Consider the following 17,534-nt stretch of genomic DNA (forward strand, 5'->3'; position numbering starts at 1 on the left):
CATCCCCGAGGGTGAACTACTCCCTCCTTGTCATGGATAGCGCCGGGATGATGAAGATGGCCACCGGTGAGGGATTCCCCCTCCGGCAGTGTGCCGGAACGGGCTCCCGAGAGGTTTTTGGTGGCTACAGAGGCTTGCAGCGGCGGAACTCCTGATCTATCTTCGTATTTGATGGTTTTAGGGTATATGGAAATATATAGGCGAAAGAAGTCGGTCGGGGGAGCCTCGAGGGGCCCACGAGACAGGGGGGCACGCCCAGGGGGGTGGGCGCGCCCTCCTATCTCCTGGCCTCCTCGAACCTTCCCTGGCTTGTACTCCAAGTCTCCCGGATCATATCCTTTCCAAAAATCACGCTCCCGAAGGTTTCATTCTGTTTGGACTCCGTTTGATATTCCTTTTCTTCGAAATACTGAAACAGGCAATAAAACAACAATACGGGCTGGGCCTCCAGTTAGTAGGGTAGTCTATAAAAGTGTATAATAAAGCCCGTAATCATTCAAAACAGATAATAATATAGCATGAATGCTTCATAAATTATAGATACGTTGGAGACGTATCAGATGTCCCACGTGTCGGCAAAAGGAGGAAGAACCCGACCAAATATTCGGTTGTGCTCTCGGATTAGACTAGTTGTGCTGACTTAAAAAATTTATTGTGTACTCCCTCCGTTCCAAAATAGTTAACTTCTATTTGTCCAAAAATGGATGTACCTATATACTAAAACATGTCTAGATACATCTATATTTTGACAAATAGAAGGCATGTATTATGGAACAGAAGGAGTATAATGGATGCAAGTTTTGGTATTGGGAAGAAGAGTAAATTGATATATTGATAGAGAACAATTTAGTAGATGTTCTAGCACTTTTAGCTAGCATAGAGGCTAGAGATGAGACTAGTGCACTTGTTGATACTCCTACTAGAATAGAGGCCAGACATGAGACTAGATGCGAGGAAGCAATGTCTACTTATTTACACTCGAAGAAGAAAGAAGCACGCAAGATCGAGCCTCCGTAGATCAACAATGAATGCATCGAGAAGGCACTAATCCAACTTACAGGAGCAGTTATGGAAGTTGGATATGTTTTAGTAAAATGTATTCTTGTGGTTCTTCTTTTCTTTGGTCTTGCTTTTCTAGTCAAAACTATCATTGGAGTTCGTGCAAAACGGAGGTCCGTTTGGGGTCATGCGTTGGAGTTGGCCTTACAAGTGGGACCGCAGTTGAGGAAACCAACTATCGGCAAACCCCCACCTCGCCCGCTGCGCGATGGCTGAAGTTGGAGAAACGACGAGGTTGAAGAGATTGCTCTAGCACGGACTCCAAGAAATATGGTGTCAGATGGAAGTCATGGTGGTGGCGTGTGCCGTACTGCTGGACGTGAATGCTTGTTCTGGCCCATGCCACCCTACTACTCCTACTACTTATATAGTACTAGTATCGAGGATTCGAGGTGCTGGTTACGTATAATGAACACATTAACATATGGCTACAGTAAAAACACCCGCCCGACGCGCGAAGCATGTGAAGCTAGTACAAATAGTGTACTACTATTGTTGATTGCCCTCATCCGATAACCTGTTGCAATGCACGTACAATTATGTATTCAGAAAATATTTTTTTGCCTCGTCGCACCACTCACTCAGAGAAGCGACTCGAAAGCCATTCATAAATTTAGTAAGTTTATCACAGGCATATCATTTTATTACATACAGCAGGCTATCAACCCACATCGGAAACGAGGATACATAATAAATACTAAAGTTTTCATCACACAACAAATAACAAGCAATGAAATGAACCTCAACTCAACCATTCCTCGGCGTTGGAAACACTTGCTTTGAACCACAAGTGATTCTTTGGGACGGGCCATCTATTGTCAATCTGAAACCAATGCAGGACTGATCATCCAGGCTGAAGCGGCCTACTATATCAGTACCAGGGTAGCGAACCACCTAAATGTCTGAGGTATAGACACAGTTGCTTCTCATAAATGGTACTAGTAACATTGTGTCAACAGCAGTTGGGTCACCTTTCACCATCATCGGATAGTTTTGTCCAAGGAAGAGCGAGTTTTCTCCAAGACTATCAATTATGTACCAGGGAGAAGGTGTTGGCGCTAGCACACTAGTATCCATCCCGAATACCATGCAACGGGTGTTGGAATAGGTCCGGAGAGTGTGACCATGGGAGACAACATGTGCTCCCTCAGTAGTAACAAACCCAGTGCGCTGTATACAGACAAGAAGAGGTGATCCATCAGAATTAGTTGCCAGGCGCCACTGAGTATATACGTTCTGCTCGTGATCATCACCATCGTCATCTCCCCCTTGGTTATAAATTTTTTCAAGTATAGGTGGTGGAATGTTCATAGGACCTTGGAAACACAAGAAGAAGGTTAATTAGTAAAGGGAAACTTGCTAACTCGCATGCATGTGGATGAAACAATTATAATTACGATGGAAGACAAACGTACCGAAACTACGAGGATCCCATGCAAAAACAATGCCATGAGCGGTGGAAGCCAACACAAGACCCTCGTACTGAATTGCATCATAGTACACATCCGTGTATAGAACTGATTTTTGAGCAATATCCATCGAGTCGAACCACAAAGGACGGCAACAAGCTTGTCGAAGATAGCAACAACTTCATAGTTCTTGTAATTCCAAGAGCGGTTGGGAACTCGATGAATTGCTATCTTCCATTGAAGACAGTCACCATGAACGTATTTGAACGTGCGTAGAATACCGGTGTGCTCAACGTCTGGGCAGTCTGCTGAGATTTTTCAAAGTGGAACCCGGTGACGAGTGTACACATTCACGAGTTCCCACTCGCAGTTATACCCAATATAAACAACCCAATCTCCATTTGTGCCTGCCCAATCCTTGCCCTCAAGCGATGGCATCTTAACATCATACGTATCATTATCAAGCGGCATCAACTTACACAAGGCAAGGCCTCCATCGTCCCCGCGCCAGTAGTCATCAGGGTCACGGCAAAGAAGATAGGGGAGATCAAACCTCTCCTTGACCCTTGGGTTCCTTGTAATGATGTTATTAGTTGAGTCGAGAATGGTCTTGAACGAACCTGCCATGCTAGCCGAGGTGATGACGTCGCTCCGATCAATGAGTTCCTCCACTACGTCATCTTTTAGATCGGGGCAAGAATAACGGGGTCGTTTTCGGCCGGTTCCCTCCATGGAGAAGACGATCGAATAATGGCAGAAGGAAGGGTGAAGGGCTAAAGGAAAATGGAGGAGGGAGAGGAAGAGCGTGCGACAGTAGTTCCAAATCAAGAGGGAAAGGTGAAGAGTCGGTGGACGGTTGCCAGTTTTCCATGGTACACGAAGAGGCACCCCGACCTACATGTCCGTTCGGAAATACTAGTAGAAAAGGACTCGCTGTCGTCTCACTGATATGTTGGAATGGGACCACATGTCAACGAAACATGGTGTGTAATTTCTCATGCAAAATGTGATCTGGCCGCGTTGGCCCGAGGTGTTGCATTAGTTTTTTTCTTTGAAAGTTTGCCGCATTAGTTATCGACCTTTATTTTTTTAACATGCAATCTGAATGGATAGCTCCTGTGGTCATCACACGTGAGCCGATATAGTGATGGTTGATTCGCCCGAGCAACTTATTACTGTGGGAATATGGGAGTACCAACGGATTCAAGGAACAGAGAAATGATGGTTGCTTCGTCCGAGCAACTTACTGCAGCGAAGGTGGGGCTCTGTGATTTGACTGCTCACTAGTAATTACTACTGCAGCGCAACGACCGGGGTGAATCTTTCCCTGAAGTTGTGTTGTGCACTCAATATTGCTGCATGGCAGGTGGAGCCGGATGAAGGATGTCCAACTTGTCGGCGAAACGAAGTTGAATTGTTTCTGGCATTGCTATCAGTCCTTCGGGATTTGTTTATATGTACGCATAATTTTAATGAAATTGTACTGTGATGCTTTGAAGGTTTCAACTTTGGTTTCCGCAGGAAAAAAAAGGTTTCAACTTACGATTCATGTGTCTTGCCTCGAGATTATCTCGTTACAACATTCCATCAAATACAAATGAAACTACCATAGCTAATGCATCTCAATGGTTCGCAAATCAGCGCCAATATTCACATCACAACTAAAGACAAAGTTGTGAGAAGGTGTACAAATAAAGAAAAAAATATAATTGATCGATGTTGTTCGTAGGCATGGCTCCATTTCCTTGGCATAGTGTTCATTGCATGGCAGCTAGTTTGACCTAGCTCTGTAGCCAAAAAAGAGGTGTATGAAGGACACCACTATCCGATCATTTTGTGCAGCTCCACTAAAATCGAGCGGACCATCCCTATTTGCAATGATATCCAGTCAGTGTGATTAGAATAATAGTGGAACTAGATGATGAAACATAACACACATAAATAGAAGCCGATCACCTCTACGATCTATCTTTAGGACTAACTTCTTGTTGGAGAAGATTAGGGACGGAGTTGGATGAGGAGGATAGCAAAACCAATCTCCCTTTCCGCAGTCCCACAGAAATGTAAAAACGTTGCCTGTGTGACATTTTTGCGGAACTGCACAAACCACTCTTTAGAAAAAAGTGATTTGTGCAGTTCACCAAAAGGTCGCAATAGCAACGAGGTGAAAATGGATAGCCCTGTTTGCAAAATGAGGTCGAAAGGAAACAATTACTGCCCAATAACACGAGTTCAAGACACATACGCCGACAAAAAAGAAGAATGTTCCATGTAATAAGGGAAAGATAGCACATGGTGGTTTATCAAAAATGGTTTGAGGACAAGATTGCAAGATGGAAAGTAAGCTGGCCGAGATACAATTTAAGCAAACAACTAAAGAAGATCCACATGCAGCAACGTGGGAATATGGGCAGTGGAGCAAGGTCGGAGGAAGCTGTACCTGCCGGTCGTCGGGATGTTACTAGGAGGGCGCCGGCGGCCGGGATCTGCCCATACTGTGGCAGCAAGCAAGTGGCGAAGGCCCTACCGCGCCGGAGCTTGGTCAGAGAGAACGGCGGGTACCGCAGATCGGGATGTGCTGCCTCAACACCGTCGAACGGAGAGACGATGCACATCCTCCCTTTCCGCCGATGGACGGGATGCGGCCGGATCACTAACCAACACTGAGAGAGAGAGGCCACTACCGCCTTGTGTGAGATGGTGTGACGAGAGACAAACCCATTTTTCCATTTTCCCCACCGCAATCGTTATATATCATGTACGTGCCATTGAGGAATATATAACTTTATTTAATGCTAACGCGTCAATTCAAACTTTGTTCCGTCTAGGCGTGGTACCCGACCCTCCTTCGAGTAAACAACCGCTACACGCATCAAATTATCATGTGGGCTGCCTTTTCGTACAGAAACGAACTCCATCGTGTACCCGCGCGGGTGTGACTGGGAACGAGACATGAGTACATGTGTCCTGCGTGCACTTGTTCTTTAGGTGCAGGTACGTACGTGGGTGGGTGTGAGAGAGATGGTTTGTGCAAAACAGAGGCAATGTGTTGATGATACCTCAAACAGAAAAACATAATATATGCAATGTGTGTGAAACGGAGTAATGGACGTGAGATATCGATAGAATTGAAAACAGGGATGAAGTGTGTGGCTGCGCGATGGATAAATAGTGCCATCAAATTTGTGTTTGCCGACGTCAAAGATACAAGGCGGCTGGCCTACTGGAATTTTAGAGGGCAGAGGTGCAGTTTTTCTCCATAGCATGGATACCTACCTAGGACGTTTGACTATCGGTGTGTGTGGGGGGGGGGGAGGGACAGAGATCGATCGACTAGTATATGTGTGGGGAAGGAGAGAGACCTAGCTATGTATTGAGGGAGATCGATCGACATCCATGGATATCTGTAGCAGAGGAATAAGGTTGGGAAAAAGACAAAGGTAGAGCGTCGGAGGGTTGGTGGTGGAGTGGCGTCTCACAAATGGTGGGAGAGGCCTGCTAGACAAACGGAGGGTATGAGTGCAATATCAATAAGAGAGGGTGGGGGATGTCTATCTGTCTATCTGTCGGGAGGTATTCAAGGATGATGAGGGGAGAATATATGGTTGTGGTAAGCATACGTAACTACATCGGAAGATTAACCGTCGTGTGTCCGAGAAAGGGAGAGACATAACTAGCGAGGTAAGTGTATCGGTGCTTGGTGAAAACGAATTATAGTCGACCTGGCTATATGTAGGGAGATCAGTTCATATACATGCCTGCATATGTTAGAAGCAAATAAGGTCCGGAGAGACAGACAGGGGGGGAGGGTTCGGCTAGGAGGTGGTGCGAGAGGCCTACCATGTTGAGGGGGGAGGAGTGTGCGAGTATGTGATCAATGAAAAGAGGGGTGGGAGTGTGCACCTGCGTGGAATCGTATTGGACATAGGGGGGCATTGACGGTGAGAAGAGAAGAGGGGAAGTATATATGTGTTTGTTGTAGGCACACTTGGCTAGAGAGGTATATCGACTGGTGTGTGCCGGAAAGAAGGAGCCGGGGGCCTAAACACACCGCAGGTGGACGACCTAAAGAGAAATAATGAACGTGCGCGAGGAGAGGACGCTAACGGTGGGTGAGAGGGGGGCGGGCGTGTGCATGCACGATAGAAAGTTAGCGCTAGCTAGCTACAAATAGAAGAGGATCGTGAAGGTGTAAAAGACGAACAAAGATCATAATTCATTATTAAAAAGTGGATACGGATACTTGAAGAAGATATCATAATGTAGAACATTGATTATAATTTGGGCTAATGTGTGGCTTTTGCAACTCATCTCTAAATACTTGTCATAATGTAGGGGGCGGGGCACTATACTTTGTGTGATAAACACGTTGTACGTATGGAACATGGTTTAGATTATGAATATATAGTTAGTACCTCAAACATACTATTATTTGGAATCAACATCAAGTGTATTCAGAAAATAGAATTCGAGTTCATGTAGTACACATAGTTCATATCTATCTCTATAGTAATCATGTGGTGTGTTATTAAGGTAATACACAAATGATGGTTGAAGTTGGCAACAATCATGATTGTAGATTCTTATTGAAATAGAGAAACAAATTCAAATTTGGTTCGAATTGCAACGGTAGTATAGACATTTGAAATGCACTAAAATGTTGGTATGAGTAGGTCGTTACATGCATTATACAGTAAGCAGAAAAATTTAATTGCACATAACATGGATTCATACTCCCTCCTTCCATCTATATAGGGCGTAATGAGATTTTTAAGACCGCCTTTGACTATTGACAAGATTAATAGTACATGACATGCACAATGTGAAAATTATATCACTGAAAGAACCTTTCACAGACGAATTTAACGGTGTGCTTTGTGTAAGTTGCATGTCATATATTATTGCTCTAATATTTGGTCAAAGTTAGCATCGAAAAACGCATTAGGCCTTATATAGATGGAAGGAGGGAGTAGCTTTGAAAAGCATTTGTATAGTAAACAGGGCAAGACTCTCTCTTTGTGTGGTGTGAATAGTCTTATTTTTTTCGTTTTCTTTTTGGTTGAGGGACGTGTGAATTGATTTGGTACGTACAAGTACAATATTACTACATGTTAGGCTTGTCCCTAAAATTAAACATGCGGCTTGTTATATCCTGAAAATTCAAATACTGTGCTCCCAAAACTGGCGCCTTCACAACCCGCGCCTTGCTATCCCGAAATTACAATGCGCGCGAAAACTCCCTCCAACTGCCAAATCCCGACACGTGAAATCCCCCTTCTAACCCTGAGCCGAAAGGGCCGCTAGTTCAAATCGGTGGGGGGTACTTTTGTAACACACCCTACATTTTGGACAAGCGCGTCCCTAAGTCATGCTTCACCCCCTCCCATCGCCCCCTTTTCGCCATTCGAAATCCCAGGCCGCCATAATCTCTCCGCTCCAGCTGCGAAACCCCCCTCCTCCGCCCGCCACCTCACCGCTGCCCAGCCAGAGCCTCTTCCCCGACGATGTCGTCCACTGCAATAGCTCGACGTCCCTTGTCCACCTCCCTGGATGACGATCCTTCGTCCATCTTGTCGTCCCTTCGACTCAGCCGCCCCGTCCTCCACCTCCAAGGAGCTGCTCCAATGATCGCCTCGTCTATCGTGGCTGCTCCATCCCCACAGCGCCGCCTTAACCTGCTCCACCGGTACAGCAGCATCCTCGCCGAATCATCATACGAAGCCGAGGCCTACTCGGCACCACCAAAGAGGTTACACACTCATCGCATCACACCTTCTCCTTAACTCGACCTCCCGACGCCGATGGTGCTCCATCCCGCACCCCCATGGAGCGGCTACCTTGAAGCCAGCGTCGCGGGCTACATCTCCACGGCGGCTCTCCCCCAGTGCGAGGCCCCTTCGGCGGCGGCATCCATACCAGCCGGATCTGCTGCTGCTGCTCCAAGTCTCGCTCGCTCGCTCGCGCTGCTGCTGCTGCTCCGGATCTCGCTCGATCGCTCGCTCGCCTAGCTGCTGCTGCTGCTGCTCTGCCCCTCGCTCGTGCTACTGCTCTGCTCCAATTTAGCCGCACTTCAATCGACTGAATCGACTTTTGGGTTAGTCCATTTTCAGGGATTGGGGGGCTCGCCGGAGTTAAGGAAGAACCACCCGCAGCGGGGACGGGGGCTTGCCAGAGAGGTACCCCACTATCTATCTTAGGGTTCAGGATGGGGGAGGGGCGCCTAGAGGGCTGGCCGGGGTGGCGGTGGGGAGTTTTTTCAGGGCGGCGAGGCGGCGCTGGGGCCGGCGGTTCGGCCGTTGGTGGCTGGCGGCTCAGGGGGGTGCAGGTTGAAGATGAACTGCAGGCCCTCCCTAAACTACATGTCAAGTGCCTCTCTGCTACCGTTGCGTTCAGTTTCGACACTAGTATTCAGATTCCACAGCAAATTTTAGTTTCGACAGTTAAGTTCAGAGTCAACAGTTTTTACCACATCTGTTGTAGTCAGGTGGTTTTTGGTAATGTAAATTTTACAACTATTTTACATCATCTATTGGAGATGCTATTAGAATACCACTTGAGATTGAGGATGTCTGTCTTGTGCTGCTTCAGCCTTGACGTCTTACGGCTCATCGGAGCTGCTCCAACGATAGAATGATCCATCACAACAGAGTAGTGCCCTGGACGCCGTCTACAGATTCGTCAGATCTTTCTCCACATCTCCAATAGCCACCTCTACCTCAACTGCTTCAGCGACCAGCCCAATGATGTTGAGGTCGACACGGCTACGGCAAAGAGGTTGTACACTTGTTGCATCACTTATTACTATACATTCACGTCGATCCATTAGGGCTATTTTGGTTCAACGGAAAAACATAGAAATAGGGAATTTTCCAATGGCACTCTACTATTCAATTATTCATGCATTTTTTTGAAAGGAATGAAGCAAAACATGCACCTGGACCTACTTTTCAAAATCCTATGCATGAAAACAAGACCAAGTGCATTAGTGCTAGAATAACATTCTAACTGTACACGCTTTCATATGGTTTCACTTTATTTTGGCCATGTTTCTTTGCATTCCTCTACTATTCCAATTCCTGTAAACCAAACACCCAAGTTGACAGAAATCCTGTGTTTACAAACGCTCTGTTTACCATGTGCATTCCTATCCTATTCCGGTGTTTTTCCTATCCCTGCATTTTAAGAATCATGCAAGACAAATGAGCCCTTACAGAATTACTTCAGTTACAGGTACGTGTCGAAGGGAACTTTGTGTGGTTTGTCCTGCTCCTGCCGCGATGTCGTTCACCTCACCTGAGTTGATCCATCGACAGAAGCATCCACCAAACCAAACATCACGACTCCTGACCGTCTTTCGCCGCCTCAGATCTCCTTCCCTGCCGCCGGCACCCACCGCAACGGCATCACCATCATCGACTCAACAGATGAACCTGAGGAGTACATGGGTCCACAAGAGAGGTCGCACTCTTTTGTTTCTGCTTATGTTATGCATTTCTTAAAATGACCTGCTACTTTATCGTCCTGTTCAGCTCTTGGACTCCCAAGTCAGGTCCAAATTAATGTTCGAACTTGAGTTCTAAATTAGTTGTGAGGCACATATCGAGGCAGCAATGAATAGTATGTCCATATAATATCTTTTTCACCTAGGGTATGCCTATGTTGTTCATCTTGGGTGGGAAACAAATAGTAAAGCAATCATCATCTGTCTTTTTATTAAATGAAGCATACATTAGCCTGCTATCATTATTTTTTGATCCATCCACTGGTTGTTACCATCACTCTAAATTTCGGCATGCTCTCCTTACATAATCTCACCATATTTTTTTCATATGCATGTCGGATATTGTACACAGTCATGCTGAACATGTAGAGAAAAAGAGAAGAGTTTTGCGCGGCAATACAATGTCATGCAGACATCGGTCCATGGTGGGTTCAATGGCAAACCCTCCCCACCCCTCTCCAGATTATAATCCAGAGGAAGATATTTGTTTTGAGGCTGATTCAGACGCCACTGACCACTCCTATTTACCCCCAAGGTGTTTGCTCTACCTTGGCATGATGATGTTAGTCATATCATGCATATGTTGCCTTGCAGTGCCTACTTTTGACATCATATATGTCATCACTTAGTTTAGACATGTTCTGCAATGCCACCTATTTAGTTTCTATATCATATATGGGAATTATGCATTCTCATGTCTTTTAGCCAGCCATAATATATGTGAAATGTGCAATGCCATCCTGTTTAACCAGGCATCATATATTTGAATGATATCTTGCCCATCCTTTTCTTCATTACATTTCCATTTGTCGACAATGTTTGTACATTAAACTACTCTTCCTGTGAATCAGCCATTTCGGTGGGAGATGGAAATCTGGAGTGAAAACAAGGCCTTCAGGGCAGACAGTGCTACCTATCGAAGCAGATCTCTTGTTGGGTCCTGATAGCTCCCTAGAGATGGATTCAGAGACAGATGACCAGTCCTATTCCCCCACTGAGGTGTATGCTCTAACTTGGCACGGTTATACTGCTCATATCATGCATATGGTGTCTTGCATTGCATAGTTTAGACATCATATACATAATATTCAACACCATGTTCTTAGTTCAGACATCATATCGAATGCCCTCTATATAGCATATAAATCACATAGGTGAATTATGTCATGTGATCTTGTTTAGTTATACATCATATCTTTGAATTATGTTATGCTATGCTATCCAGTTTAGATAGACATCTTATATGTGAAATTATGTCATGCTATCCGTTTTAGTTAAACATTATACATGTCAACTATTTCATGCCCTCTTTTTTCCACACTATCTATTCCATCTGTCTCTCATACAATGTCTGTACATTCAACTATGTTACCTGTTTATCAGCCATTTGAATTGAAGCGGGTGATGCCAGTATCTAGCGGACTAAAAACATGGTCTTCAAATAAAACTGTGCTACCTCTTGGTGGAGATAGCACGTCAGTTGTACATGCACAAGAACCAGCCCTACCACACATAACCCAAACTCTCGTTGTTTTTACCCCTACTGCGATGGACAGAGAACCAGATTCACCCAATCTAACCCCAACCCCAGACGATAGTAACCTAGTTCCTGTTGACACAGCACCATCTCCACCACAGAGCTCCCAAACAAGAGCAGTTAGTAAGGCAGCTCCAGTGCCCAAAGGGCCAGTACTATCACGGTGAACCGCAACTCCACTAGTTAGTACGCCTATTCTTGTGGAGGAAGCACAACCAGCTAGTCGTAGTTTAGCATCTATCGCATTTGATGTTGTTAAATCGTATGTGCGTATCGTCCCGTATTGGAAATATTATACTGAAGATGAAGGAAAATGCCAGTTGCAGGTGTTTGTCCAGGAGTTATGTGTAAGTAATGTTATTCATGGCAATTACTTTGCTTCGTCCCATACATCCTACCTCCATGATGGTTATAATACAGCAAATTTTTCCATTTTTCTCTACAGAGAAGGACCGATTTGGAAACTCAGTATGAGGTAACCTGTGCTAATACCTCTGCTATCTTCAAGAATGCTTGGTGGCAGTATCGGAATTACCTGAAGAAAATGTACTTCCCCGGCAAAGAAACGCACCAAATTCCCTTACGTTCTCCTGAGACACATTTACTGGACGATGACTAGGAACGCCTTGTTCTGTACTGGTCCCGAACCAAGAATGTGGTAAGGTCTATGAGCTCATTTTCTATTTTTAAGTATTATATTCTTGCGTCTTATTGTACTCTGTTCATGTAGAACAAGTGCCTAAACCTAAAGAACAAATGTTCTAATTTAAGATTCCATTTCTATCATAGTTCAAAAAAGCGCTAGGCATTAATTGTGCGTTTTGCCACCGCCTTGCGCTTTACTGACTAAAGCACATGCTTATGCGCAGTTATGCACAGATTAAGCATAGTTATGCACAATGCATTTTGCCAATGCCTAGAGCCTAGGCACGCTTAAGCACTCGCTTAGGCGCGCCTTTTTTAACTATGATTGCTTCGCTCTTGTATCACTGTATTTAATCATACAAACTTATTTTTAAATTGAAGGATCCAATCGAAACTCCAAAGGCACAGCAGGTATGTTCATGCATGTTTCTTTAACAGGTTTGCTATTATCAATAACTCTTTGATTTCAATTTCAATTGTGTATACAGTTGACTTTCATATCATGCACATTACTAGCATCACAACAGAGCCAATAGTGTTGTTGTACATTTAGACCCGTGGTACCCATCTGAAATATTGTTGTGCCGTGTAGTTTCCCACGCTTTGTATTCTTTCACTGCTGCTTTGTCTTGAACTGATATGATTTGAACCGTGTCTCTATTTTGATTTGGCAAGGCAATGTAGTGACCATAGGACATAAATATATGTTTGTTTGATGCTTTTATTATGTACTAGTACTTGGCAATAGAAGACTTGGTAGTTTAATCCTGTCCACCTTACTAATGAACTAGTTCACCGAAATGAGTTTCATATACTAGTACATGCTAAACTTGTTATGTGTCTGCTTGTTTCTTCTTTTAGAATGCTGACAAAATATTGGGGAAGAGTGCCTTATTAAGCAATGGTAAAGGAAGTAATGCAGATAAGGTTCAGGATAGTGACACATCCTTATTGGTCTCCAACAAAGCTAACAAAACAGCTAAGGAAGACTATCTTGAAGACAGCGAGACAACCCCAAAGTCCTGTCTTGGTTTAGTGTTCGAGTTACTGGCCACTACCGCTTGCACAAGCTATTCAAACTCACTGTCTGAATCAGTTCGGTTTCTTGAGTCTCGACTACAAGCTAAAAGACATCGATCAGCTGTGCTGCGACAAGAAGCGGAAGGACTATGGAAGTCCCTGGAGCATTCAGATGCATACTTTCTGGTGCAACAACAAGCGTTGGAGGATTTTAGCACCAAACATGACAAAGCTAATAAGCTTGCTAAGCTTATTGCCAGCATGGTGGATACCCAGGATAACGTTTCTTGAGCTCTTCTGAAGTTGTTTTAGTTATGCTCTTGTTTTGCTGCCGCGTTTATTTGCACTGGTGGCCAATTTTGACGGCCAGTATATGTAATATGTTGTTTTGTTCCCTATATTTGCACTGGTGGCGAACTTTGATGCCCAGTGGATGTAATATGTGTAATAGCAGTAATAGAGTAGCTTTAATTGCTTGCTTATTTATTTCCTTATTGTCTTCTTTAGTTGTTTGCTTGTAGTCACTGCAGTTCTTTTTCTGTGTTTTTCTAGTGGCCACAATAGCCTATTTTTGGTAACTAGGCCAAAATAATCATGGCAACACACGGACTGTTGTAACCATGGGCCTCCTGCAGGCGGTATGATCCATGGGCCTTCTTTCGGCCGTCGGATCCATTGGCCTTCTATACGGGCCGTAGGATCCATTGGCCTTCTATATGGGCCTTAGGATTCATGAGCCTTCTACGGGCCGGAGGGTCCATGGGCCTTCTACAGGTCGTACGATTCATGGGCCTTCTACGGGCCGTACGATCCATGGGCCTCATACAGGCTGTAGGATCCATGGGCCTTCTACGGGGCGTATCATCATTCCGCCAATCATGGGCCGTACTATTCATGGACCATAAGGGGCCGTTAATAGGCCATATTTGATAACTCTATGAAAACAGCCCAACGGGTTTTTTTTGACATGAAAACAGCCCAACGTATTAACGGTCCACAAACGGGCCAACTGTAATGATGGACAGAATTTGGCCCACAAGCAGAAAATAACAGTAATGGGCCGTATGTAACCGAATGCTGCAAATGAGCCCAAGAATCATTGGGCCCTGAGATGTCCGAAAGTTAACTTGGGCTAGAAACGGCCCAATGGAATAACGGGCCGCTAATTGATATAAAGTAATACACTGTTCATTACGGGCTAGTTTCACCATGGGCCGTTAATGGGCCAAGAGTTACAAAGGGCCTCATATGGGCCGAAAGAAGTCATGGGCCACACATGGGCTGGAAGTTAAAATGGGCTGGAATCATATTGGACGGCCCAGATGACGCTACTGGGCCTAATTCGGAGAGGTTGTAACGGGGCCTGGGTTAGCAGGCTGTAAATGGGCTATATGTGAACAGGCCGTTAACAGGCTTTCCGTGGGCGGGCCCGCCACCTTTTGACCAAATCAAACGGGCCGGCCTTTTCACAAGAATGGGCCTCTGTTGGGATGTGCCACGTGTCGCCGTATCATAGGCGCCTTCGGTCCAATGAGTGGATGACATCTGTCCCAACGGTGAGCCGACACGTGTTTCCTCTAGCCAATGATGATTTTACACGTGGAAAATCCCCATTGGTCGTGGCTGTTAACGGGTTATCGGATCCAAAACCGGACCTGATAGCTTAACGGCGTTCCGTTACGGTGGATGCCACGTGTCGGTCACCCTTGACGAAAGCACTTCTATGACACGCGATTTATCATCATGGAACTGGACACTTCCGTGATGATAGTTTTGGTAATGTCATGGAACACTTCTACGACAGTACAGGTATGACTATCTTGATTCTGTCATAAAATCGTCATGGATGTACATGCATGACAAAAAATGCGACCTACTATGACAAACACGTATCATCACGGAAGTGTATTTTTTTGTAGTGTATGATAGTTTTTATTATACCTATCTCGGATGCTCATCATATTAGGACTAAAATTTTAACCAAAGCAAATTACCATGCTATTCTATAGGACTCTCAAAATAATATAAGTGAAGCATGAGAGATCAATAATTTCTATAAAATAAAACCACCGCCGTGCTCTAAAAAGATATAAGTGAAGCACTAGAGCAAAATTATCTAGCTCAAAAGATATAAGTGAAGCACATAGAGTATTCTAATAAATTCCGGTTCATGTGTGTCTCTCCCAAAAGGTGTGTACAGCAAGGATGATTGTGGTAAACTAAAAAGCAAAGACTCAAATCAAACAAGACGCTCCAAGCAAAACACATATCATGTGGTGAATAAAAATATAGCATCAAGTAAAGTTACCGATGGACGAAGACGAAAGAGGGGATGCCTTCCGGGGCATCCCCAAGCTTAGGCTTTTGGTTGTCCTTGAATTTTACCTTGGGGTGCCTTGGGAATCCCCAAGCTTAGGCTCTTGCCACTCCTTATTCCATAATCCATCAAATCTTTACCCAAAAACTTGAAACTTCACAACACAAAACTCAACAGAAAATCTCATGAGCTCCGTTAGCGAAATAAAACAAACCACCACTTTAAGGTATCGTAATTAACTCATTCTTTATTTACATTGGTGTTAAACCTACTGTACTCCAACTTCTCTATGGTTCATACACCCCGATACTAGCCGTAGATTCATCAAAATAAGCAAACAACACACGAAAAACAGAATCTGTCAAAAACAGAACAGTCTGTAGCAATCTGTAACTTTTGAGTACTTCTGGAACCCCAAAACTTCTACAAAAATAGGAAGTCCTAGATAATTTATTTATTAATCTTCTTAAAAAATAATCAACTGAAAATCACGTTTCTGTGATTTTCAGAGTAACTCCAACCTTAGATCCATATTGGGTAATTTGGTTGTGGATCTTTTTATCCAAATTTTCAATAACTCTACAGTGCAACCTTATTTTCAATAATTTCAAGACTTTGCATCACATGTTCCAAAGTTAAAACAGTTCCATTAACCAAAAGAGGTGGTGGACCAAACAAATCTACCATAGCATTATAAGAATCAAAAGTATGGCTACCCAAGAAATTCCCTCCGGTAATGGTATCAAGAATATATCTGTTCCAAGGAGTAATGCCTACATAAAAATTGCAAAGAAGAACGGAAGTAGATTGCTTCCTAGTAGATCTATTCTGAACATTGCAAATTCTACGCCAAGCATCTTTTAGATTTTCTCCCTCCCTTTGTTTAAAATTAAGAATTTCATGATCGGGAGTACTAACAATGATAGAAGGACTAGCCATGACGACAAAGATGACACAAGAAGCAAGCAAAAAAGAGGCGAACGGGAAAAAGAGGGCGAATAAAACGGCAAGGGTGAAGTGGAAAACGAGAGGCAAATGGCAAATAATGTAATGCAAGGGATAAGAGTTTGTGATGGGTACTTGGTATGTCTAGACTTGTGCGTAGACTCCCTGGCAACGGTGCCAGAAATCCTTCTTGCTACCTCTTGAGCATGCGTTGGTTTTTCCTTGAAGAGGAAAGGGTGATGCAGCAAAGTAGCATAAGTATTTCCCTCAGTTTTTGAGAACCAAGGTATCAATCTAGTAGGAGGCTACACTCAAATCCCTCCTACCTGCACAAACAAATAAGAACCTTGCAACCAACGTGATAAAGGGGTTGTAAATCCCTTCACAGCCACTTGCAAAAGTGAGATCTGATAGAGATAATAAGATAAATATTTTTGGTATTTTTATGATATAGATTGGAAAGTAAAGATTTAAAAATAAAATAGATCAGAAACTTATATAATGGAAAATAGACCCTAGGCCATAGGTTTCACTAGTGGCTTCTTTCAAGATAGCATAAGTATTACGGTGGGTGAACAAATTACTGTCGAGCAAATGATAGAAAACTGCATAGCTATGAGAATATCTAGGCATGATCATGTATATAGGCATCACATCCGCGACAAGTAGATCGAAACGATTCTGCATCTACTACTATTACTCCACACATCGACCGCTATCCAGCATGTATCTAGAGTATTAAGTTCATAAGAACAGAGTAACACATTAGGCAAGATGACATGATGTAGAGGGATAAACTCAAGCAATATGATATAAACCCCATCTTTTTATCCTCGATGGCAACAATACAATATGTGCCTTGCTGCCCCTGCTGTCACTGGGAATGTACACCGCAAGATTGAACCCAAAGCTAAGCACTTCTCCCATTGCAAGAAAGATCAATCTAGTAGGCCAAACCAAACTGATAATTTGAAGGACTTAGAAAGATAACAAATCATACATAAAAGAATTCAGAGGAGATTCAAATATTGTTCATAGATAATCTTGATCATAAACCCACAATTCATCGGATCTCGACAAACACACCACAAAAAGAGTTAC

Source organism: Triticum aestivum, chromosome 6B (assembly GCF_018294505.1).
Source record: "Triticum aestivum cultivar Chinese Spring chromosome 6B, IWGSC CS RefSeq v2.1, whole genome shotgun sequence".
Classification (NCBI taxonomy): Eukaryota; Viridiplantae; Streptophyta; class Magnoliopsida; order Poales; family Poaceae; genus Triticum; species Triticum aestivum.